This window comes from Gorilla gorilla, chromosome 9 (assembly GCF_029281585.2).
Source record: "Gorilla gorilla gorilla isolate KB3781 chromosome 9, NHGRI_mGorGor1-v2.1_pri, whole genome shotgun sequence".
NCBI classification, from domain to species: Eukaryota; Metazoa; Chordata; class Mammalia; order Primates; family Hominidae; genus Gorilla; species Gorilla gorilla.
This window is the reverse complement of record NC_073233.2, coordinates 5,614,565-5,641,965: the sequence shown is the minus strand read 5'-3', so window position 1 is coordinate 5,641,965 and position 27,401 is coordinate 5,614,565. Positions and strand designations below refer to the sequence as shown.

The window sequence follows — 27,401 nt, the reverse complement described above, 5'->3', positions numbered from 1 at the left end:
AGTATGATATTGGCTGTGGGTTTGTCATAGATAGCTCTTATTATTTTGAGTTACGTCCCATCAATACCTAATTTATTGAGAGTTTTTAGCATGAAGTGCTGTTGAATTTTGTCAAAGGCCTTTTCTGCATTTATTGAGATAATCATGTGGTTTTTGTCTTTGGTTCTGTTTATATGCTGGATTTTGCTGGACATATTGGTTGACACTGTTTTCTTTGAGTCTTTTGAATATGTTGTTCTACTGCCTTTTGGCCTCTATTGATTCTGATGGAAACTCAGCTGTTAAATATGTTGTTGTTCTTCTGTACATGGGAGTTATTTTTCTCTTACTGCATTCAAGATTTTTAAATTGTCTTTGGCTTTTAGCAATTTAACTATGATGTGCAAATCTCTTTGTGTTTTTCTTACCTAGGTTTGTGGGGCTTCTTGAACCTGCTGATTAATGTTTTTCAGCATAGTTGGGAGGTTTTCAGGGCATTATTTCTTCAAAAAAATTTTTTTAACCTTTTTTCTGCTCTCCTCCCCTTCAGGACTCTTATTATATGTATGTTTGTGTGCTTGATGTTGTCCCAGAGGTCTCTGAGGCTCTGATCATTTTTCTCCAGCCTTTTTTTTCTGTGTTCTTCAGAAAGGATAATTTTTCTTTCTTTCTTTCTTTCTTTTTTTTGAGGTAGAGTTTTGCTCTTGTCGCCCACAATGCAGTGGCACTATCTTGGCTCACTGCAATCTCTGCCTCTTGTGTTCAAGTGATTCTCCTGCCTCAGCCTCCCAAGTAGCTGGGATTACAGGCACCCGCCATCATGCCCGACTAATTTTTGTATTTTTAGTAGAGGTGGGGTTTCATCATTGTTGGCCAGGCTGGTCTCGAACTCCTGACCTCAGGTGATCCACCTGCCTCGGCCTCCCAAAGTGCAGGGATTACAGGTGTGAACCACCTCGCCTGGCTGCAGAAAGGATAATTTCTACTCATCTATCTATGTCTATAGATGTGAGATGATAGAAGGAAATAATCAGTAAGTTCAGAGTCTTGCTGTTCTTATATGACATTTGGGTAGGTTTCATGAATAGACCCTTTTTAGTTTATTATTTGCTTTTGGTTGATTTCCAGTCCTAAAACGCTTGTTTAAACAATTTTATACTTTTTTAAAAATGAAATGCTTCATGAATTTGCGTGTCATCCTTGTGCAGGGGCCATGCTAATCTTCTCTGTATCATTCCAGTTTTAGTTCATGTGCTGCTGAAGTGAGCAAAACAACTTTATACTTTTATATTTGTTTTGGCGGGGAGAGGATTTGTCCACCTTTTTAGGCTGCTCTAACTTGAAGTATCATCTCTGGTATGTTTATAGTTTTTTTTTAATGTTTACATTTTGGAGTTTTAATTTTGTTCATTCAGTAGCTTGAGATAGGGGTCTAACTTTGTTTTTCTTCCAAATGAATAGATAATTTACCAAACAACTTCTGGCTGACTGACTGCATCCCCAGCTTCAGTCTGTTTGTGTGTATAATTTTTGGTTGAGACTAATGTTTGAGCATGTGTGTGTATGTTGGTGCAGCTGTGGAAGAAAATGAATGGCACGTAGGTCCTCAAAATAAAATGAATCACCTCGAAATGTTAAGATAAAATGGAAGCATCTGTATGCAATGGGTGAGTTTTCTTTGTTGTTTTGGAGATCCCTGAGTTTCTGTAAAACTGCTATTTTGAATTCTTGGTCAGAGAGCTCATGAATCACCATCTCATTAGGGTCAGTCACTGGTTCCTTGCTTTATACGTTTGGGGAGGTCATGGTTCCATGTTCTTATGGATATATGTCTGTGTCTTTGCATTAAAGGATTTATTATTTATTCCAATCTTCTTTGTCTAGTCTGTTTTGGTTTTTACTGGTATGTTTGCTTAGAGATTATTTGTAATTTAGCTGTTGAATTTCTTACACATTTTTCCCGCTAGGTCACTGCCTCTTTTTCAGCACTAAATGGTACTTAAAACCCAGGTTTGCCTCTGTTCTTCTAGCAAAGGATCAGAGGATTGCCTGGCTGGAATGGGGGAGGTTCCAAAGGAGCTATCCCTGTGGTATGGAAAGGCTGGCTAGGAGTTCATGCCCAAGAGACCTGTGGAATCTACCTCCTACAGTGTAGTGCTGCCGAACAGCCACTCTGATTTGGCATCTCCTTTGGTTGAGTTACAGAGCGGAGCTTCCAGGGCTGGAGATGGTAATCCTGCCCCCTTCCTTTGTGTCCGGCTGTCCACAGGGTGGTATCTCCCTTCAGGCACTCCTGATGCTTCTCATGGGTTGAGGCATGGATAGGTCTCCTGCCAAAGAAGCCAAGATGGTAGGCAAGTTGTGTGTCCAACTTAATCTCACTTTTTCCGTGTAGAATCTGAGTTGGGGGAAGTTTTACATGTGCTTGATACCAAGCAGACTGGGGGAAGGGTGTCACAGATATGAAAATCTGATTCTCTTACTGTCTGCTGGAGTTTTGTTTTGTTTTGTTTTGTTTTGTTTTTACTTCTCAGTGGCCCCAGGAACTGACCGATTCTCTTTCATGAGTTCTGGGAGATTGCTGGTGATAATCTCGTTGATGTATATTTATTTTGGTTATTCTGTGGGGAGAAGTGAAGCCAGCTTTCATCTACATTTTTAAAGTATAATTCTTATTTTGAGTGGGAAGAATCTGATTCCAGTATCCTGCCTTAGTTTTTATGCATTTTTGAAACTCCTACCATTGCATTTAGAACCTTCTACCTGGTGGAGTTTTTTTTTTTGTTTTTCAGTTCTGGAAGTATTTGATTTTTTGAAACAGTTGACATTCATATAAAGAACAAGGTTGATAATCAAGCCTGCTCTACTAATTCTGTGCAGTCTAGAAAAGAGTGTACTGGGACCGGGCGCGGTGGCTCACACCTGTAATCCCAGCACTTTGGGAGGCCGAGGCATGCAGATCACAAGGTCAGGAGATCAAGACCATCCTGGCTAACACGGTGAAACCGCGTCTCTACTGAAAATACAAAAAATTAGCTGGACGTGGTGGTCTGTGCCTGTAGTCCCAGCTAATCGGGAGGCTGAGGCAGGAGAATGGCGTGAACCCGGGAGGCGGAGCTTGCAGTGTGCCGAGATGGCGCCACTGTGCTCCAGCCTGGGTGACAGAGCAAAACTCCGTCTCAAAAAAAAGAAAAAAAAAAAAAAAAAAGAAGAAGAAAAGAGTGTACTGGTTAAGTACTGAGAAGCATTTCCTGTGTGTCATGTAAGTACTTCAGGCTCTTAAATGTGTTACTCCAAGGAATAAGGTTGCAAATACAGTTGCTCTAAAAACATATTATACCAGCCTGGACAACATGGTGAAACCCCATCTCTACTAAAAATGCAAAAATTAGCTGGGCATGGTGGTACACACCTGTAATCCCAGCTGCTTGGGAGGCTGAGGCAGGAGAATCACCTGAACCTGGGAAGCAGAGGTTGCAGTGAGCTGAGATTGCGCCACTGCACTCCAGCCTGGGCGACAGAGCGAGACTCCGTCTCAAAAAAGAAAAAAAATTACATAAAATTCCGAGATGCAGCTTTCTTATCTAAAAAGGATTTGCGCAAAGCCTCCTTGCAGTAAGCATATAGGTAACTAAGGTGACTACCTTACGTATATGCATCACTCATTTATGCCCTAAGTTCTCATTTGTTGAAACAATAGTGCCCTTACTCTAAATCACATAATCACAAGAGCCCTAGGGCTGAATTGCTCAGCTTTAAATGTCAGCGCTGTCATACTAGCTGTGTGATGTGAGCAAGTTCTATAACTCCCTGTGCTTGTTTCTTACGTATACAATGGAGAGAAGGGGTAGTACTTTGTAGGGTTGTTGTGAAGTTTAAACAAGGTAATAACTGTTCAGTGTTTTTAAAAGTCCCTTGAATGTAACAATTGCATCAGTGGTAAGGTATGCATTTTTCTCATATGGCCTCTGAAATGAGGATGTGTCTTATAATGAATGTAATTTCTTAATAAGCATTTTATCATTTAGTGACATCTTTTTTTATTAGTAGTACTTAATGTTACACTTTGGGTGACATTTTATATTTCAATAACTAATAGTAAGAGGTCTATTAACATTAGCTGCCGTCAACATTACCATCAATATTATCATCAGCATTATCTTGTTTCTAACTGAGATAGTGGCATTGATAGTTTAGCAGTGCTAGAGTATATATCAAATCTCAATTTTATCTAACTACTTGTTTGCATTGGTGTATTTTTATCAAAGTTCTAGTGTGCTGTTTTTCATATTTGTATCATTTTAGCTAATGTAAAGTATTTATGGGGTCAGCTCATGCAATGTTTCCGTCATTCATTGTACCTTACTTGGCGATCTACTAAAACATGCATCAGCATCCTTCAGTCTCCCGAAATAAATAGAGACAAAGACAAATTCTTTATTTTCTCTGTTGATGTATTTTCCTAAATCCTTTCGCAGGAGTGGTTTCTTTCTTAGCTAGGAGAACTAAGCCACCATTGTGCCACTTAAGATTTACTGGTTTGCACTGTCCTCTGAGGGAGAAAAGAAGCAATTTATTGATCTGTAACACAGGAATGGACTGTGGCCAAACCTTTTCTGGTTTATACAATGCACCGACATAAGAATCTGCATAGTATTAAGAAGAATGAGCACTCACAATTTGAGGCCGCCTGTCAGCATGAATAATAACTGAGAAAAATCAATACACAATATACAACTGTTCTCTTTGCACGGACACTGCCAGGATTCACACCCAGTGACAGTGTCTTCTTTTTTTTTTTTTTTCTTTTTTTTGAGACAGGGTCTCTCACTCTGCTGTGCAGGCTGGAATGCAGTGGCATGATCTCGGCTCACCGCAACCTCTGCCTCCCTGTTCAAGTGATTCTTGTGCCTCAGCCTCCCAAGTAGCTGGGATCACAGGCGTGTACCACCCTATCCAGCTAATTTTTGTAGTTGTAGTAGAGATGGGATTTTGCCATGTTGGCCAGCCTGGTCTTGAACTCGTGGCCTCAAGTGATCCACCCACCTCGGCCTCCCAAAGTGCTGGGATTATAGGCGTGAGCCACCGTGCCCGGCCAACAGTGTCTTGTTATTTTACCAGTGATATGCTTATAGTTCCTAATTTTAGGCTTCCTCCTTATTTTGGTTTTATTGTTCAGTTTGGGGAAGGGTGGGAGGCACCAATTTGGATCTGAGAAAAAGATCTTCTGCCAGATGAAAGAGTTTCAATAACAGGAGAGAACCTTGGGCCAAAGTTTATTAAGCTTGACTAGGAAGATTCTGGGCACATCTCCATCCAAATACCTTGACGCATATTTCATTCACCCCTAGCACATGCAGCTTGTCCCTTCTTGTCTTCTGTTTGCCTTCAAGGTTTTACATGGTGGTATTTACAAGCCGTTATGGAGCAAGAGTGCAAACACACAAGGCTAGCAAGGGGCCAGTAAACAGGGTTTGGCTTAGGGTTTTGTGGTTGTTAGCTTTTAAAAGCATACTTAGTTGAATAATTCCAGAAACTGGGCTTCTTTCCTTTGCCCCTTCATTTGCCCCTCCCTCTCTGGTCTTCCCAGTCTCCACTTTTTTTTTTTTTTAAATAAAACTGCGTTTGTCAGAAATGTATAGACAGTCACTCCTATTCTTAAAAGACAGTGTTTATCCCTAATGCCTGCCTTTTGATTCAGCCAGCAATGACTGTGCACACAGAGGTTATTGCTCTCCAAGTTCAATGTTGTGGACCTGAACCAGTGCCTCTGTTTCCAAGAGAAAGTCAGGTGATTACCCCTTCATCAGGGAGATTGGAGCCATCCTATCCTCCTGGTGTGTCACCAGCCAGAAACTAAGGATCAGCAGGGAGTGGATGGTTTAGAATCTCCTCTCTCCAGGTGGACACAATGCTATTCAGTGTAGCTGGAAAAGCCACGCAGCGGGCAGGCTTGTCAGAAGCAATCTGTTTTTAAAAAAAAAAAAAAAGAGAAAAAAGGGTCCTTTTGAGTTTACACTGAGTTGCTTTCGCAGTAGTTAGCTTTGAACTGTGGTGCAAACCCATTTAAACAATGAGGGAAATTTCACTAAGTGGCAAGAAATTCTCACCCTGTGTGATCAAAGCAATCAGCCATTTCCTTTTCCTTCCTTTTTATTTACTTATATTTCTGACCCCTTATAATCTTCGTGATTGTAGCCTGATAGTTTCCTTTTTTGAATAGCATTAAAAAAAAAACCTTTTCTTTTCCCTGAGGGTTTTAAAGCAAATAAAACAAGACAGAAGGGGTCTAAATTTTTAGTTTTATTTTTTGAGACAGTCTCGTTCTGTCGCCCAGGCTGGGGTGCAGTGGTGCAATCTCAGCTCACCACAATCTCTGTCTCCCAGGTTCAAGTGGTTCTGGTGCCTCAGCCTCCCGAGTAGCTGGGATTACAGGCGTGCACCACCAGCCCTGGCTAATTTTTGTATTTTTTAGTAGAGACGAGGTTTTGCCATGTTGGCCAGGCTGGTCTCAAACTCCTGACCTCAGGTGATCTGCCTGCCTCAGCCTCCCACAGTGCTGGGATTACAGGTGTGAGCCACCGCGCCCGGCCTAAATATTTATTTTTAATAATTGTTATTACAAAAGTAAGAAAAGAGCTAAAATCCATGATTTCATCACCCAGAGGCAACCACCACAGTGAACATTTTGGTACATTTACTTCTCATCGTTTAAATTAAATGTGTACATATACACATATTTTTAATAAAATTAGGTTTAGGATAGCATACAGTTTTGTTTTTCTTTTAACCAACATACTTTGAATATTTTACCTTATTAAAAACTTATATGATTTCAATGGCTGCATTAGAATGAGTGTATACAGATATTATCTTGGCATTCTGTTGTTAAGAGGTCGTGTGGGTTTCTGAATTGACACTTTAATTCTCAACTTAGAGTTTATTTCTCCCAACTTCTTCTGATTTCATGGGTCTAGAGTCAGAGTTTGGGCACAATGGAAATGGAATTTCTATATGTACTGTTGTTTACTGTTTGCTAGTATTTTTCAGAAGGTATTTGCAAAAACCAAAGGGGAAACAGTGTTCTTTTTTGTATTTTTTCTTTTTTTGTTTTAAATTTTGTGATTGAAATATAAGTCTTATTATGGTAATCTCAGGTAACTTTTAAATAGAAATATCAATGTAAAATGAATACATTGCCCAATGTGGACCCCGGTGTTTCAGAACTATGTGCCATGATCTATCATTTTGTTACTGGAAAGGGGTCTTAATCCAGACCCCAAGATCTTGGATCTCTCACAAGGAGGAATTAGAGGTGAATCCATAGAGTAAAGTAAAAGCAAGTTTATTAAGAAAATAAAGGAATAAAGAATGGCTACTCCATAGGCAGAGCAGGAGCGTGGGCTGCTCAACTGATTGTACACACAGTTACTTCTTGATGCCAAACAAGAGGTGGATTATTCTTGTGTTTTGCAGGAAAGGGGTGGGCAGTTCCTGGAAGTGAGGGGTCCTCCCCTTTTTAGACCATATAGGATAACTTCCTGACATTGCCATGGCATTTGTAAACTGTCCTGCTGCTGGTGGGAATGTTTTTTAGCATGCTAATGCATTATAATTAGCATATAATGAGCAGTGAGAATGACCAGAGATCACTTTCATCTTCATCTTGGTTTTGGTGGGTTTTGGACGGCTTCTTTACCACAACCTGTTTTATCAGCAAGGTCTTTGTGACCTGTATCTTGTGCTGACCTGTCTCATCCTGTGACTAAGAATGCCTAACCTCCTGGGAATTTAGACTTAAAGGTCTCAGCCTTATTTTATCTAGCCCCTATTCAAGATGGAGTTGCTCTGGTCCGAATGCCTCTAATAATTTGAAGTTTATCCAGCGGCACAGTGGGAGATAATGAATTTTTGTTTAAGAGGAGGAGGACTGACTGGATCAGATTTGTGCTTTAGAAAGGTGGTTGCATGTAAGAAAGAGGCGTTGGTAGAAAGACTTCAGATATCTCAAAAGAATTTCCATGAAGTTAATCTTTTTAAAAATGCAAACATTTGGTGCAGTAATTGCTTTGAAATTGCAGTTGAATAAATGAACTTTTTGAACCAGAATTTGGAAAGGAAGATATGCTTAAAAACCAAAAATATTTTGTAGAGTGCTACACATTAGGAAGTCATTTGTATTTGGTGACCACTATCCTAAAATAGTCTCATTTCTAGAGAACCAATTTTGTTTCCCATAGATTATTATGTGTAGAGACCCCCTTTCAGTATGTAGCCACTGGTACATCCGTGGGTGTTATCTCCATACTGCCAGGTCCAATGCAGTCACCTCCTGGATCTATAGTCTTTCTCCCCCCATTCCGATTTGCTTTCTCTGTTAGCAGTCATCTTTGTAAACGGAAGTCTAAGATTTAGTGTTGTACATTTTTTAAATGATCCATTTTGATGGGGCTCTCTTTATTGTTTCAGGTTGAATGCCTTTGAGAACTTGATGCATAAAATTTGCATGACTCCTCACTCCTTTCTGGATCTCTCATTGGACTCAAGCCAGCATGGCTCACACCACAAAGGTTAACGGCAGTGCCTCAGGTAACCCTGTGCTCTGGAGTTTTTGTGTGTTAAATGTATGTCTTTTCTCAAACTAATTTTTTATTCTCTTTAATAATGAACGGATAATAGCAAGTTGCCTAGATAACTAGGATTTCAAAGCAATTTTCTGTCCATTGAAGTTTGGGTTTGTTTTGTTTTACTCTCAGAAAATTTGCTTTTATCTTAGAGTCTTGCACTGAAATCAGTTGAGTAAATTATTACCTAAGTCAATTCTGTTGAAGTGTTGAAAGACAAATGTAAATGCTGAATGCTGATGCAAATGTAATGTATACTCCTCTTGCGCTTCTTTCTGAGGGATTGAATGAGGAGAGAGGAAATTAGTTTGGATGCTGAAAACCAATTCCTAGTAGCCACTCCCAAGCAGCTTTTGTTTGATGTTGCTAAACAGAGAGAAAGGAGGGAAGAGAAGTATATATTCTGTAAAATGATTCTCTTAGGAATATGCAACAAGCCATATTATGAATCATAAAGACCTGTATTTGAATTCTTATTTTGGTTATATTAGAGACTTACATAGTTTCACTTTCTGTTCCAATATTGCTTCTGTGAGATTCGGGAGAAATCTGTACACGAAATGCAGAGAAGGTCCTCCTAAGAGACACATCACCATGGGGACAACCTGCCCAAAATGGCATGCCAAGTGTTCGTTTCTTTTTTGAGTTATGTGCCAAATAGCTGAATGAGTGAGAATAGTAATTGTCTATGCAGAAATTTTTTCTGAGCGTCTGAGTCCAGAGTCCTACGTCTGCTGGCTCTGAACACCTTCAAATGACAACATTATGTACTGGAGCAAGTGTAGAGTTGGAGCCAGGAAACCTGAATTTGAGTCCTAGTTCCAGCACTAACCGTGAAATATTGGGCAGGGCTATTTCTCCACATGTAAACCATCGGTAAGTATATCCACCTGCCGGTTTAGGACCAGTGAGCGCACCAGAAACATACTTACAGGAGCTATGTAAGCCGTAAAGCACTTTTGAAGACAACAGCAGGAAGTGACCTCTAAAGCGGGCATTCCCAGCCCATGAATGTGACTTTTTATTCTAGCGGTCTCAGCTGCAAGTATCTCCTCTGGGTAGAACACTATAACCCAAACCCAGATAAACTCAGTTATTTGTTCTGGGATGACTGATCTTTCCCTGTCCATTCCATTTTTGACCTTTTTACTGCCCAGCTCTTTGAGACTTTTATAGATTCTGCTGTGGGACTGCTATCAATAATAAAGACATGAATGAGAATATCTAACATTCATTGAACACTTAAATGCACCATGGTGCCTAAAATGCTTTGCCTGCATTTTCATACTTAATCCTCACAATAATCTAATGAGATTAAGCTATTATTTTACTGTCATCATCATCCCTATGTAATGTCACAGAGAAGTTCGGGGACTTACTGTAAATGAAGTAAGAAAAATAGAATTATGGGCAGTGGCTCACACCTGTAATCCCAGCATTTTGGGAGGCCGAGGGGGATGGATCACCCAAGATCGGTAGTTCAAGACCAGCCTGGCCAACATGACGAAACCCCTTCTCTACAAAAATACAAAAATTAGCCAGGCATGGTGGCGCATGCCTGTAATCCCAGCTACTTAGGAGGCTAAGACAGGAATGGCTGGAACCTGGGAGGAAGAGGTTGCAGTGGGCCCAGATTGCACTACTGCCCTCCAGCCTGAGTGACAGAGTGAGACTCCATATCAAAAAATAAAATAAATCAGAATTATGATGACTTTCTCCAGTAAAATATTTGGTGAGAGAGGAGATTGAAACATTATGAAATTTCAAGTGTAGCGGGTGGGTTTTAATTCCCTCTGATGATGTGGTTTCCTCCCTTGCCCTGCATTTGCTTCCATTCACATGCTCAGGGGAAGGGGTCTTTAAGATTGTTGGTACCTCAAGACCTCAACCTTCTTCTGGTGCCTTGGGCAAAATCCTTTCTTCATGGGTTTAGATACCTACCCCACTAATTCCTTTCCAACTTGGTTTGTTCTGTACTTACCTTTTTGCTTTGTTTCTGAGATCTAATAAGCAAGCTGTAACTTTTCCTTCCCACCTGGTATCCTGCCTAACAGGTCTGGGCATTGAGGTTGAAAGCAAAAGAAAGCTCTCTGATTTGTGACTTTCAGGGTGTCAGAGTATGAATTGTTACTGCAGACAGTTATCTGGACTGTGCGGGGGAAGATTTTTTACTTATTCTAGTCACCATGACCCATGTACATCTATAAGCAAATCTAATTAGAGACTCAACCATAAACAGTAATATATATGCAAACATACATATATGTGTATGTGTCTGTATATGTATATACACACATAGTAATATATACATACATATATGTATATACAAACACAAATGTGTGTACACCATATATATGACACTCATAGAAAAAAAAATTTTTTTTTGAGATGGAGTCTTGCTCTGTCACCCAGGCTGGAGTGCAGTGGCGCGATATCAGCTCACTGCAACCTCTGCCTCCTGGGTTCAAGTGATTCTTGTGCCTCAGCCTCCCACATAGCTGGGATTACAGGCCCATGCCATCACGCCTGGCCAATTTTTGTATTTTTAGTAGAGATGAGGTTTCACCATGTTAACCAGGCTGGGGTTGAACTCATGACTTCAGGCGATCTGCCTACCTCGGCACTTTGGGATTACAGGCATGAGCCACCGCATCCAGCTGAAAATTTAAAAGTATAGATGCGTGTTGTATTGTCTGAAAACCAAAACAAAAGCAAGAATTACTGGTGATAATACCACCTAGAAATAAATGTCTTCCTATTTTTTATATAGTGGTCAAATGTTATATATTTCACAGGGTTGAGAATATGTTAATAAAAATCATTCCTTTACCTTTTCCCACTTTGTATTACAAAAGAAACACCTCTCCAATGTTTAAAAAAATACTCCATGTAAGAGATGCGGGTTATAAATACACTCCTATGCGTGTAAATAACATTTAGAGAACCTAGATGAAGATGAGATAAAGAGGCCTCATGGCGGCTAGTGAGGGCCAATTGCTGGTCTCCTATGAGAAAAGGATAAGCTATTTCGGTTTAGTAGGAGTTTCAGATGTGGAGTAAATTATATGTTTCTTCAATTTCCAAAAATTGCTGCTTGGGCTTCGTAGAGCATGAGGGGAAATTTCATGTGACGACGGAGTCAGGGCAGTGGCAAAAGAAGCACTTTCCATAGTCTTAGTAATAAAACAAGCAAAAGAGGAGCCTCTGGGAAAGGCCATACCATGCCCTTGGCACAAAATACATCCGACGACTGATCATCTCAAGTTGACATCCCCATGTAACATTTAAATGGGATAAGGGGTGATTCACAACCTTTTATACTCTGACTTCCCCTTGGAGTCCCTCATGGAGGCTGGGTAAAAGAAACTGCTTTTAAAACGAGCTATTCATTAATGCTGTAATTTGTAAAATGTATTATGCCACACTTCAGACATACAAAGTGTGTGAAAGTTATATAACAAGCACCTTTGTACACACTACTTAGCTTAAGAAATAAACCTTATTAATATAGGCCAGATATACATGAGCACCTACTATATGCTGCTTTAGGTACTGGGGATACAGCAGTGAACCAAAGAGGCAAAAATTTCTTCCCTCAAGGATTGTACATTCTAGGGAAAGTTAAAGTCTCCTGTGTACACGGTTGCCAGAAAAAAAATACTAAAAAAGTGTTCATTGTTTATCTAAAATTCATTTTAATGGTGCTCTACTTTTGTGTGCAGCCCTACCTGTGTACCCCTTCCAGATTGCACCCCCTGCCCTTCCTTACCACCAGCCCATCAAAATCAATCATTCCTCGTAGTGTTATCTCTTTTTCACCAGATCCTCCATCCTACTTCTCTTGATTGGTACAGTATTGTTTTCATTAATTCAAAACATTTTAGGCCAGATGGGGTGGCTCAGACCTGTAATCCCAACATTTTGGAAGGCCGAGGAGGGAGGATTGCTTGAGGCCAGGAGTTCAAGACCGGTATGGGCAACATAGCCAGACTCCATCTCTACAAAAAAATTGTTTTTTAAATTAGCCAGGCATAGTGGTATGCACCTGTAGTCCCAGCTACTCAGGAGGCTGAGGTGGGAGGATTGCTTGAGCCCAGTAGTTTGAGGCTGCAGTGAGTTATGATGGTACCACTGCACTCCAGCCTGGGTGACAGAGCCAGACCCTATCTCTAAAGCAAAAAACCAAAAACATTTTATTATGGTACTGCTAACAGTACTGCAGTGTCTTTTGTTAAGGAGGTAAGAGCATCATAAATTGCTCTTGACTGTTCTCTCATAGCCAGCTAGGAAGTAAATGGTGATTGTTGGTTAGGAAAATAGCTGTGTTTCTTTGGGGTGTAGGGATGAGGCAGTCTGCTTTTTCCCCAAGTTTCTGAATCATGTTGTAAACTGGATGCACTGATTGATACCTCTCTAAACACTAATGTTGTGAAACTTTAATTAGAGCTTAGATATGCTTTAGAAGCCAAGTAACAAGTGGCTTATTTGTGAAAGAAAGATAATAATAGCTATCCTACCTTCTTCACAAGGTGGTTGTGCGGGGAAGAAAATAATAGCTGTAGAAACACTTTTTAAAACATAAAGTGCTGGTCAGATATCAGGGGATAGCACCATTCCCCTTGTTCTCTTGTCATAATGGGCTGGGCACACATGCCAGTCTCTTTGGGGGGTCCTAGTAGGGAGAATGTCAAATTAAATCCTTCCCAGCTGGTTGCTCAGGAAAAGGTTCTCCTGTTTAGCAGTTAAGCACACACAAAAAAGTCATGCAACGGCCTTCCCTATAGTGGTGAGATCACATTAAATAGCTACTTCAAGTGTCACTAAAGCATTATAACTGCTCTTAAGTGTATGTAGAATGAGATTACTTTAGAAAAACATTTTGAAAAATCATATGCTTTTCCCATATGTTCAGTATTTAATGTTGTTGGACAATGACTGCCTAAAACTTCATATGCAGCAAAAAAAAAAAAAAAAAAAAAAAAAATCTAACAACGAACATTTAAGTTTAGTTCCCATAAGTCTCAGAATTTCATGCCCTCAATTTTTTCCCTATCATACACATTTTTAAAAGACTAATCTAGTGGATAAGGATATGCTATCAAAACCTGAAACTCATGAATCAGAAATCATCTTGCACATTAACTTGTAATCTTATAACAATTTTTGTCTCTGCACACATAAAATGTAAATTCTGCACGCATAAAATGTAAAAAATCTCAAACAGTTTAGTGTTTTGTATATTTAAATCATTATGTTCTATAACAAACAATAATTTAGGTATTGTCAGTAAGATGGAATTAGCAACATTTCTATTTCTCCCAAGTAAAAATATAGAATGATATAAAGAACTGGATGCCTTGATGAAAGTACCTGTAGTACAGCAAATTATAGCAAAAGACAGAAGTAGAAAGGAAAAACAAAAATTGATATACTGAATATAGAGGTGGGAAATGATTGCAAACTATAATTCTTATTAGTGAAATAAAGCACTAAAGGATACAATATGTAAAGGGAAAAAATAAAATTTCAACTAAAAAATATTCTAGTGTTTAACATATTAAATGACAACCAACTTGTAAGCTCTTGGACCCAACAGAGATAAATTAGTTTAAGAAAGGCAAATTTTGCTGGGTTCAGTGGCTCAGGCTTATAATCCCAGCACTTTGAGAGGCCAAGTAGGAGAATCACTTGAGGCCAGGAGTTCAAGACGAGCCTGAGCAACGTAGCGAGAGCCTGTCACTACAAAAAAGTAAAAATAAAAAAATTAGCCAGGCATGGGTGCAAGCCTGTAGTCCCAGCTACTCAGGAGGCTGAGATGGGAGGATCACTTGAGTCCAGGAGTTCACGACTGCAGAGAGCCATGATAGCCACTGCATTCCAGCCCAGGTGTCAGAGTGAGACTCTGTCTCAATAAAATAAAATAATTAAATAAATATGAAAAAAAAGAAAAGGCCAAGTGTGGTGGCTCACGTCTATAATCCCATTACTTTGGGAGGCTGAGGTGGGCAGATCACTTAAGCCCAGGAGTTTAAGATCAGCTTTGGCAACATGGCAAAAACCTCATCTTCTACCAAAATAAAAAATTAGCCATCTATAAGATGAAGGATTCCGTGACACAGCTCAGCTCTCACCTGCAAAAGTTCTATGGTCCAAAGTACTTTTTTTTCTCCTGAAATAGTCCTAAAGTCTGGGACACCACTGGCTTTCTCCACAGCTGGTGCTCATCTCCATAAGATCTTCAGTCCAGAACCCAGGCAATCAGCAGCTTCACGTGTGGCAGTGCGGGAGAGTAAAGAGATAGAAGAAAATGAGACAAGATTTGCACCTGGTGCATGGAAGAGGCGCGTGTAACTTCTGTTTACATTTCATTGGCTAATTCAAGTCACGTGGTGGAACCTGGCATTAAAGAGGCAACCTAGCGTGTGGTCAAACTAGAGTGAAGGGGTGTGGATGCAAAAATTAACAAATCTTTCCGTGACTGTGGAGCAGCTCTATCATGACTGAGAATTCAGCGCCAGTAGCAGCAGGGATCTTCCTGTGTAATGACGGGTCATCAAAGCCAGGTAGACCTTTGTAAGATTTTTTTACACTAATATTCATACTGGATCTTTATATTCTTTAGGAAAATAGCAGAATAACAGAATTTTAAGGTCAACTAGAATGAGTACAATAAATTTGTTTGTGGAATATATTAATATCTAAAAATAACTTTGCCGTATAAAGTAATGCCAATGTAATTTTTTCTTTTCATTACTGCATTTTAAATCAAAACAAATTTGGCACGTTAAGCAGTATAGGAAACAACTTGAATTTAGCAAAGAAACTTGTAGCCAGTTCAAGTAAGCAAAACACTGTATCACAGCAATCTAGCCTAATTTATTCTCATTGGTTCCTCTTATTGTCACATATTGTTCCATTCATTCCATGATAAATTGTACCTCTCTGGGTCAGAAAAAAAGTATTCAAATAGAAATAATTTCAGCAATTTTCTGATGTCACACTCTGTTTTTTCTTCCACATTTTGTATTATTTTATTGGGACGCATACCCCTATGAGCTCAAGTCTTATCACCAAAGCAGGTTGCTAACTAACTGGAGTTTCATATTATGCTGTTGTCATCATCTTCTTAGATGTTGTATCTTTAAGACAGTTTCTATTTGGCTAATGGCATTCTTTATCTCCTGTAGTTTAGGCTTACCTTAAGTGAACCAATATTGAATGTATTATCCTATTTTCACTATTTCCAATAAAGACATGGTCTCAATCATAGATATATTAGGCTTCTTTTAGCAGAGCTAGTGCAAGTATAAATGTAGAAAGAGAAAAACTACTTGGCGAACAGCTTAGTGAATTTTTGCATTGTTTACTTGAAAATGAATCTTGTTTTTGGTAGCCATTTCTCAGTGAACTTTACTATCACATGTTTTTATGTCCTAATTATTCAATTCAAGTTTCTTTAGTTATAAAATCAGCAAAGAGGTCTGTTTCTATTTATTTTCACATAGCTAAGACTTATAAAATTGTGAATTTAGAAATTGCTAGATGGGAATTAATTTCATCTTATAAACCCAGCATACTCATTTAATAATAAAATCAAGATAAACAATTATAGGATAGACGAAAAAAATAGAAATTGAACTAGAACATTGAACAGAGTGCTAACTACAAGTTCTAACATTTTTGTTTTTGTTTTACATGTTCAAATATTCATGCATGCATAAAGTATTATGTGGAATTTAAATAATTTCTTTAAAATGGAAATATGTTGTATTTAATGGACACTAATTTGTTTTAAAACTACAGAATGAATCCAGGAAAGAGGTGCATGATTTAGTAGTTGCCTAAATTGTACCTTCTACAGATGTTCTGAGTTTATTAAAATTAGTTATTATTAATTACTTGCTTAAATATTAGCATATCAAACTAAAACCAAAGGATCAAAACTCAAAATGTTAGGTAGATAAAAACCTCTCATGGTTTTTTGTTCCTTCAGGGATTTATAAGAACTTTCAGTCTTTTGCAGTGCTATTGTGAAACCAACAACTGGTTGTTATTTTGAATCTCAAAAAGGAATTCGAATTTGGGGTCCTAACAGGAAATGACATTTACCCAAAGGAATTCAAATAAGGAAATATTTGAAAAAGTAACAGGAAGATATATTCAAAGCAATATCTTTTTCTCTTTTGGAATATGGAACGCAGCTAATGATAGGTGTAGTTGCATTTCCTGACATTAATTTGGTGTTACAGGTGAGGAGCCAGTTAAGAATGGTCTAGTCTGGGTGTTAATTATGCACAGAAATCCACTGGCTTTGTTTTGAAGATAGCTGGGAATTTGGGATAGGATTAGAGGGGTTATAATTGCGAAGGAAAGCCCTTGCTTTGACGTCTCTGACTTAGGTATCTAAATATTGCAAAATAATTAAAATAGGTGTAACTTGAACATTGGCTTTAGGCATAGTATGATTTTAGAGATGAGGAAAAGTTGTCCATATATGAATATCTGCCAACATTTCCCCCATCATCTCAGTGTTAACTTTCTTTTCTGAGAAATGAATTCATTCATTCTTTCTACAACCAGAAGTGAGGATGATTCATCAGTTTTAGGTGGAGTAGAGAGGAAGATTCAGGTGAATTTCTTTTGGACAGGTGAGAAATTTCTAAAGCAGGGCCTCAAATTGGAACTTGTGTATGTTGCTGTGCAGGGAGGTGTAAGCAAGCTGGGTGGTCAGCCTGGGAAAGTCAGATCTTTTGTTGCATCACAATTTATAGCCCTGACTTTGGGATATGTGTAATAATTTCAGAAATATTTTCAGTCTCTTGGGCACAGTGGCTCTAAATGAAAGCGTGAAGAAGGTAGTTACATCAGCATACTCCCACCTGCTTTAAAATATTTTCTCCTTTCCCCACTTTGGCAAATGGCCTAAAGGTGCTGCTAGTTTCCATGTCCCACCTGGTATCCTGAAACTTTTCACCAGCTCTCTTTGATCTACGTTCCTCAGTGTCTTTTGAAGCCTGCTTTAAATCCTGGTATTCAATACTAATTCATTGACTATGGTATGGTCAATACCATACCAACGATCTGATAAAATAATACACAATTATATACCAGTAGGTAAAAATGTCTTTCTTTCTAGGATATATTGCATTTTAATGTAGAGCACTCATGATTAACTTTAAAAGACCTAATGTGGTGGAATCTGAGGAACAAGGGTAGTCCACTTAGAGAGACGGCTGGAAAAGAGTAGGTTCCAGGAACTCCCAAATAGTTATTTAGTTAGCTTTCATTTAATGTGGGCTCTATATTTGGGAATATAAGAGAAACCAAAATGTAAAAATAAAATATTCCCGTTATGAGGACATTAGGAGATGGGCATTAGGACAGTTAACATGCTTCAAAAATACAGGCTTAAATATGTTTTGACTTATTTTCACCACCAATGCCAGGAGCATTATATGATGATTGCTTCAAAATTGTGAATTGAAGCAAAGGCAATGCAAATTATATTTAAAGAGCTGGATACAGGTTTTCTCAAATAGATGTCCCAGCTAAAAGTAGGGATTTAGACACTTTACCTAGAACTTTGCAATTTATCTGTAGTTTAAGGTTTACCAGTATTGATATCTATTTTTTTCTTTTTTAACATATTTTATTATTTTTATTTTTATAAAATTCAAATTTTATTTTAGATATGGGGGTACATGTTTAGGTTTGTCACATGGGTATATTGCACCCAGGTAGTGAGCATAATACCCAAATAATTTTATCAACCCATGTCCCCCTCTCTCCCTCCCCTCTCTAGTAATCTGAAGTGTCTGTTGTTCCCATGTTTCTGTCCTTGTGTGCTCCATATTTAGCTCCCACTTGTAAGTGAAAACATGCCATATTTAGGTTTCTGTTTCTGTGATAATTCACTTAGGATTATGACCTCCAGCTCCATTCATGTTGCTGCAAAGGACAGGATTTCATTCTTTTCTATGGCTATGTTGTAGTTCATAGTATATATATACTACATTTTAAAAATTCAGTCCACCATTGATGGGCATCTAGGTTGATTCCATGTCTTTGCTATTGTGATTGGCACAGAGATGAACATGTGAGTGCATGTGCCTTTTGGTATAATAACTTCTTTTCATTTGGGGATATACACAACAATGGGATTACTGGGTCAAATGGTAGCTCACTCTATACAGATATTAACTCAAGATGGACTGAAGATTTAAATGTAAGACCTCAAACTCTTAAATTTTTAGAAGAAAGCCTCTGAAATACCTTTCTCAGAGGCTTTCTTGGCAAAGAATTTTTGGCTAAGTCCCCAGAAGCAATTGCAACAAAACGAAAAATTGACAAGTAAGACCTGATTAAACTAAAGAGCTTCTACACAGCAAAAGAAACAAACTATTGATAAACAGACAACCTACAGCATGGGGAAAAATATGTACAAACTCTGCATATAACAAAGGTCTAATATCCAGAATCTATAAGGAACTCAATTCAGCAATCAAGAAACAAATAATTCCATTAAAAAAATAGGCAAAGGACATGGACACACACTTCTCAAAAGAAGACACACAAGTGGCCAACAGACATGAAAACATACTCATCATCACTAATCATCAGAGAAATACAAATCAAAACTGCAATGAGATACTATCTCACAGCAGTCAGAATGTCTGTTATGAAAAAGTTAAAAAGAGAAAGAAAAGATGCTGGTAAGGCTGTTGAGGAAAGTTCATGCTTATCCACTGTTGGTGGGTATGTAAATTAGTTCAGCCACTGTGGAAAGCAGTTTGAAGATTTCTCAAATTTGTTTTTCATTCTTTATTAAAATTAAGATAATTTCAAATCAAGTTTTAAGTCAAAATTTAAAATAATTTAAACTTTAAACGTAAAACTTTTCTTCAATTTATTCTACACTTTAAAATTGTCTATCTAGTCCATTCACTTGAGACCATATTGTTAAAGGAATTAACAGTTAAATATTCCAGCAGGGTAGTCAAATGTACAATTAGATGTTTGAGGTTTCTTCCAGAATTTGGATCTTGTATATCTCAGAAGACTATTCAGTAGTCTACTTTAATTCTATTACAGCGATGTTGTCTTCTGTTTCCTGTTCATAAACCTGCTTGGAGGGGAGTTTCCAATTTATGCCAAGACTGCAAATTAGCACAAGCTGCTGCTGCTCTCCAGCAAATCAACCCAAGGGAAACTAGGGGGTGGGGGGGGGGGGAGAAGGAAAACTCCATGCAGACTCATAAAAATGTGAGAAATCCTTAGGAAAAAAGACAGCTACTTTGAACTGGTATGTGGCAAGGCAGGTAGATGGCTGCAGCTGACAGCAAAGGGCTTTTGGCTCAGCTGTTAAAGCAGAAATTAGAAAAGAGCAGTTGAAATAGTGTCTTGACTTCCCCTTTGCCTTCTTTTATGTTGCAGGATTTGGCAATGGTTGCCCATACCTTTGAAGGCCAATACTTCCAATGGCCCATCCTTCTGTAGGGATAAAATCAAGGGAATGCAAAATCCTTGACAGGGTGGAGAATTGAGGAAAACTAATGGATGAGGACTCACCAGGCTTGGCTTTCTCTCTTTCATTCAGTTTCCTCCAAACTTCCAGGGCTGATGGATGACAATTTAGGCAGTCTTCCATTTCCTTGGTGTTTGAATGTAGAGTGTTGACTTGAAAAGTTACTTGGTGCGGTGAAACCGAATAGGAGTGGTTAATTCTGGTTTGTGGTAACTTGAGTTCTTCACCTGAAAGCCCATTCCTTCATAAACCTTTGACCTCTAAGGATTGACCTAGATTCCTTCTTCTGCCCCTCCCCAGTTCATACAAACAGTCAACGTATCTATCTCTTCAGGGATAAGCCAAATTAATAATATTATTAAATGTCAAAATACTAAGATATAACTTATTTAAATTGAACATTTCAGAAATATATCTTCCTTAAATTAAAAAATGTAAATTGGACAACATATCAGAAGTATTAAAATGGAAGAGTCAGAATTTGAAATAGAGAAAATATGCAACAAGGGAAGGATATTATCAATAGGAAACAAGAATAAGATGTAATGAAAAATAATCAAATAGAAACACTAGGTGCAAAGAAGTTAACAGCTGAATAAAAAGCGTAATAGATTGCATATGAGAATGAATATAGCTGAAGAAAGAATTCATCATTTGTAAGGTGGGATACCAGCACATTCCTAGAAGGAAACAAATATGATCGAACAGCTGAGAAATATCCACAGAAGTGCAAATATCCAGATATAGAAGTTCTAGACAGAAAATAATAGTAAAGGTAATTTCTAGGAATTAAAATTCAAAAGTCCATAAAATTAAAATATCCCTTACAGTATAAAACAAAAAAAAGCCTTAGGCTTTTAGCAATGGCTTTTTTGGATGAAGTGATGTAGAGGTGATATGCAAACTTCTTAGGGTCACCAGATATGGATGCTAGTTGTCCAGTAATCCCTGTGGGGTATACAGATGATACTCTGAAAGGCACTTGAAAGCAGGGTAGGGGTAAATTTGCTAATGGGAAAATGTGACTGGAGACATCTTTGGTGGTATACAATAAATGCAGACTCTCTTGAAGTAATGAGAGATTGTTGTTCTGATTAAGGAAATTGTTGAAGTAGAAGTTTTGGTTCCCTCTAACTCTCTTTTCCAAATTCTTGTCTGGTCAGTACTTAAGACAGATGAATCCTGGAGGTTAACAGTATGAAGGATTAAACAGGTTGGTATTTCTGATTACCTTCATTGTAACTGATATTGTAAAGGCTATAAAGGAAGTACCTCAGATCATGGGGGACGGTATGCTATTGTTAAGAAAAACTTTATAGACAAATTAAATTTAGTAGACTTTATTTGAGCAGAGAATGATTCACAAATTGGACAGCACCCAGAACCAGGGGAGGTTCAGGGAACTTCGTCCAGCCATGTGGCAAGCAGTTTTTATAGACAGGAAAAGGAAGTAACATACAGAAACAGCTTTATTGGTTACCGTTGAGTGTTTGCCTAATTTGCATGTTGTGATGAGGCATTGGCCCTGTATAGACATGGTCTGATCAGTTGGCAGCCTGTGTTCATTTGGAGCTCAGTGGCTGTGATTGGCTGAGACTCAACTATTTGTTACAAAAATAAACTCTTAGGTTGCAGTTCATTCTAAGGGACTCAATGTATGAAGGTTGCTTCAGGCCAAATTTAATTTAATTTAGCACTATTTTAGCCATTCCAATTTGGGAATCCAGCCAGTAACAATTTGCATTCTTGTAGAAAGTGAATCAGTATTTATTTCATGCATTGATATGGGGATTTTAAAATTTACTAGCAGTTTGCCATATTCTCACGAAGGATTTGGAGTTAAAAATCACTAATAGAAAGTCAGTTTACTACACTGACAGTATGAGAATTGCCTCTTCAGAGAAAGATCAGGTTGAGCTAAAGATGAGAGGCACCTAAATGAAAAACAGAGGCTGGCTGATAAATGCTGCTAACATTTAAGCGGGATTTATTAAATTAAATAAAATTTAATTTATTTATTCCAACCCATGAAATTCTGAAGGATGTATATAAACAGCAGAAACCAGAGATAGTTCTTCTACTTAGAGAAATAAATTACTGGTTCTCTCATATACTGGAAATAGGCAGGAAACTTAGAGACTAGCAGGGCTTTTGGGGTTTTGGTTGAATCATATTTATCTATTAATCCTGTTGGCCTGAACCATAATGTCTCCAAAAATAAATCTGAATTTGAGTGGGGCTTTTGCTGAAACAAGTGTTAAAGATATACCAAGGGTGTTGGCACAGATATTTTCACTGGACACTTATGATCCATCTACTCAGATAATATTTGAAGTTGTTGTAACCAGTACATATGCAGATTGCAGGAATTTGCAGAAATTGAATAGGGCTATTCAGTGAGTTCTCTTGAAGTTTGGCTAAAACTGCTGAGTTGTTTAGCATATAGAACTCAGGAGAGAAAAGTGAGATTGTTACTGAGGGTTGGTTCAAACCACTCCCACTACTGAAGGGCATCAGAAAATTCTGAGGACAGAAATACTGATTGCGCCATGGGTGATATCAGAGAGACATTCAGATAGGAGGAGTGCAGCATAGCAAAGCTTGTTCACAAGGTAGAGACAGTATGTTAGAAAGATGCTAAGAGGGTAACTTCAGGGGAGCCTACAGTTTATATTAGCAGTTGCTTCGCTGACTATAGAACCAAAAATAGAGCCCACTAAGGATACTGTGTAGTCTGGGTCTTACCATTCTCTCCCAGTCATGGAAAAGGTGGCTTCTTAGTCCACTGAAAGGATCCTCTAGAGTGAGAATACAGAATAAGGGCCACAGGGCCGTTTTGTAAAGCCTTGAAGAAAAAAGCAAGTTCGGGTTTGCACAAGGGCAATAGCAGTGGAATTAGCAGAAGAAGACTTGTTAGACTTTCACAGGCGAGTGTTTGGATATTTACAGACCCTTGTACTTTAACCAAAGGTCCTGCTGTATGATCTGGGGAAATGGGCCCTAAATGAATGAACAATGAAGAACGTATCTGCGTGGTTTCTTGTGTGGACATATCTGGAAGCTTACTGGAAACATTAAAGTGATTGACTTTAATACCTGCCCACAATAACAACACAAATCCCAGGTCTTCTGACTTCTGCCTAAGAATGTAGACATCTAGAAGGAGTACCCATCTGCCTTCTAGCAAGAGAAAGATAGGTGGTCCTCAAAATCCTAATTTTTCTGGAATCTATTGGAGAGCTAATGCTGCAGGACAACAAGTAGCCTGGAATCTGAGGAAAGACAGGTGCCTCTGCAGACAGATAGAGAACAAGCATGGATTCACCTGTGTAAGATCACAAGAGGAAGAGAAGGCCACCATACAAGTGAATAAAAAGAAGTCACAGTGACTTTTAATTAATTTTCAAAGATTGCTTCTCTGATACTGTGAGAGTATGGAACCTATGAAGACAGCCAGTTGCAGGCTTTTCTCCATAGACTTCACTATGTGCTGATGAGAAAAGTTTATTGGCAGGGCAGGTACTAATATAGACTACTTTGGAGATGCAGCATGAAGAAGAGGTGCATCCACTGCTGTAGGAAACACAGGAACCCATCTTTGGTTTCTTCTCACATAAGGAAAAAAGACTTTTAAGATGCTGGGGAATAGCAGAAAGCTCTTGGCCCAGTGCAAGGAGAAGATGTCTCCATTGTGGGTAGGGGAAGGGGGAAAAAAAAAAGAAATACTTTATCCATAGGTAGGAGCAAGAAATGTGCTCAGAAGAGCCCAGACCAGTAAAGGTCTCCTTCCATTGAGTTTGGAAGAAGATCACTGTGAAAATCCATATTCTAAGACTCAGGGAGACAATGACTGCTTAAATTGAGGCTGAATCAGGATGACAGAGAACCTCGTCCACAACCATAACACCTCAACCTCCAAGACAGAAGCAACAGATTAACACTGGAGACGACTAGAGAAGTTTCCCTTTGAGGGGCAGTTGAACAGGGAAGCCCTAATGAGTGGAGCAGAAACATCGTGAAAACCCACCAGCAAACTATCTCCAACCTAAGAACAAACAGGAATTTAAAGACAGTGGTGAACAAAACTGAATATTGCAACAACAAAATCCAAACTGGGCTCAACTCTTGAGTTAAATTTACTCACCTTCCCACAATAATAACCTAGCAGAAGACAAATGATATTTACCTAATACATAAATACTACTTTTATCAGTCTCTACCACTCTGAACACTATGTCTGGAAATTAATAAAAAAATTAACAGACACAAAAATCAAGTTAAAAACAAAACACACAACCCTTACTGTCAAGAGACAAAGTAATCAACTGAACAAGACTTAGAGATGATCCAGATGTTGCAACAATCAGACAGGTAATTGAAAATAACTATGGTTAATAGGTTAAAGGTTGTAACACAAAGATGTACAACGTGCATGGATAAAGATTTCAGCAGAGAAGTGAAAATGACAAGAAGGAGCCACATGAAAGTGCCAGAAATGAGAACCTCCATAAGAAATATGAAGAATGCCTTGGATGGGCTCAGCAATAGACTTGACACAGCTAAGGAAAGTGATAGAGGAAGTGAAAGTCAGTTAATAGTAATTACCTAAACTGTCAAATGATAAAAGAGTGAAGAAAAAAGGAAACAAAACACACAAATGCCGTAAGAAAATATCATTAGTGTGATATATGTGGCATTGAAATCCTAGAGAAAACAGAGAGAGAATGTGAGGCAGATGAAATATTTGAAGAGATAGTGGTTACAAAATTTTAAAGAATAATTTATCAAACTACAGATATAATAACTTCAGAGAACCCAAAGTAATTGATTGGATAGTAATTGATTGACTAGAAGTCAATAATGAATTCGCAGATGTGAACAATATCATCAAAGCCTTCACCAACCAAATCGACTTTTATTGAACACTAAATATAAGCAGAATATACATTATTTTCAAGTGCATGTAGAACATATTGTATAGTCTATATATCATGGTTCTGGCCATAATTCAAACCTCAATACATTTAAAAACACGTACATAGTATATTCTTTGATCATAATGGAATTAAAATAGAAATCACAAACAGGTATCTGGAATAATTGCCAAAGATTTTTACTGATGAACACACATCTAAATATCACTTTAAGTGGCAAAAACCACAATTAATTTTTTACCAACCTAGTAACTTACAGGTCAAAGAGAAAATCAGAGGGGACATCTGAAAATAATTTGAATTGAATAAAAGAAAATAATCTCTCTATCATGCAAAATTTGCGGGATGCAAATAAAGCACAATTTAAAGAGAAATGTATAGCATTTCATGTTTATATGAAAAAAAGTCTTAAATCAGTGATTTAAAATTCCTCCTTAAGAAACTTGAAAAAAGTAAATTAAACCAAAGTAAGCAGCTGCAAAGTAATAATAAAGAACATAAATAAAATTGGAAATGGAACAGCAGAGAAAAATCAATGAAACCCAAAGCCTATGATGAGACTCACCAACAAGGAAGAAGACACAAATTATTATATCACAAATTAAAAAGAGGACATTGTTGCAGACCCTACATGCATTATATTCTCTATAGATATAGAAAAATAATTTTACAAAATTCAATATCCATTCATGATAAACTCTAAATTTTAGGTAGAATGGAATTTACCCAACATGATAAGAAACAGCTACAGAAAACCTACAGCAAACATCATACTTACTGATAAAAGACTGAACCCTCACTCTAAGGGAAAAGAAAAATATTCTTACCACCCACATTTAACATTATACTGCAGTTTCTAGGCAGTGTAATAAGAAAAGAAAAAGAACTATTCATACAAATAGAAAAAAAAATATGTGGAATTGTTGTTATTCACTTTCAACATGATTGTATTTGAAGAAGATTTCAAAGAATGTACAAAACAAAGTTACGGAAGATACAAGATCACAATTTAAAAATTTAATGGTATTTTTAGGTACTGACAATGAACAGTAAGAAACGGGAATACCACCATTGATGGTGGAAAAAGATGAGCTACTTAGGTATAAATGTAATAAAATATTTAAAAGATGTGTATGGTAAAAGCTACAAAACAGTGAAGAAAGAAATCAAAAAGGCTGAAATAAATGGAGAGGCATATTATATTCATGTATTGAAAGACTCAGTAGTGTTAAGATGCCAAATATGTCCAAATTCCAAATTGATCAAATCAGTAAATACAATCCAAATCAATGTCATGGCAATATTTGTCATAGAAATGCACAAGAGATTATAAAATTTATGTGGAATGGCAAATGAACAAGAATAACCAAAATCGTTTTGCCTAGAAAAACAAACTTGACATTCACATGCTACCTTATTTCAAGACTTTTTATAAAGCTAGAGATAGTAACTCAGTATGGAATTGGCCAATGAATAGGCATATAGAGTGTAACTGAAATGAGAGTCCAGAAACAGACTCACACGTATACAGTAATTGACATTTGCCAAAGTGCAGAGGCAAATAAATGGAACATCATTATGTGCAGAGGCAAATAAATAGTCTTTTCAAAAATTGTGCTGGAATAATTTCACATCCGTATGCAATAACTTTTTTAACTTAGTAACAAACCCTAAATCTCTTTATCATCTGTTTTAAGTAACAAGTATTTTAATTGTTTCATTTTATATCCATGGAGTTAGAAAATATATGTGATTTTTTCCAGGGAGCCATTTCTTATAAATCCACAGACTCTAGGTTTCTTTACCATAAACAATACTAACTAGAAACATTTTAGTCAAAAGATTTCTGAGATGAGGATTTTTCTCCTAGTAAGTACCATTAGTTTATTTACCATAAAGTCTCTTGTTTACACGTTTACAATACAATGTGACCAGATCATTTGCCTTCTTTCTTTCTCAAATTGTCCTCCAGATATGGTAATGAAATGATTGAAGAGTAGCCTCATAGCCTCTTCCTTTCCATATACCTTCCAAAGCCTGTTAGAATATGTTCTGAGGTAATTATTTCAAAAGGAGTTCATAGGAGGTCAACTTTGAGTTCTTGCTTGTTTGGAAAATTTTTTATTATGCCCATGATTCATTTATAATATGTCTGGGTATATAGAATTCAGAATGCTTTTTGTTTTGTTGTTGTTGGTTTTTGGCTTGTTTGTTTTCTCTCATTTGTTTGAATCCATTGCTGCTTTTTATTCTAGGAGAAAGTGTTACAGCTGAGAAATATGACAATGGTCTTATTTTCATTCAATTGTAGTCAATTTGATTTTTTTCTTGGAAATTTTA

At 37.7% G+C, this 27,401-nt stretch overlaps 1 protein-coding gene and 1 non-coding gene across 2 annotated transcripts in view; one reads left to right on the top strand and one right to left on the bottom strand.

Annotated features, from left to right (window-relative positions):
• Positions 1–27,401, top strand: part of LOC129525411 (solute carrier family 35 member F5-like) — a 196,599-nt gene that overhangs the window by 58,695 nt on the left and 110,503 nt on the right. The window contains exon 9 of the transcript XR_010135419.1: positions 8,449–8,568. The gene's annotated coding sequence lies outside the window, so the exon portion shown is untranslated. The remainder of the gene's footprint in view (positions 1–8,448; positions 8,569–27,401) is intronic.
• LOC129530102 (U6 spliceosomal RNA) lies at positions 1,143–1,249 on the bottom strand. The gene has a single exon (XR_008675646.1). It is a non-coding gene; the product is annotated as a U6 spliceosomal RNA (small nuclear RNA).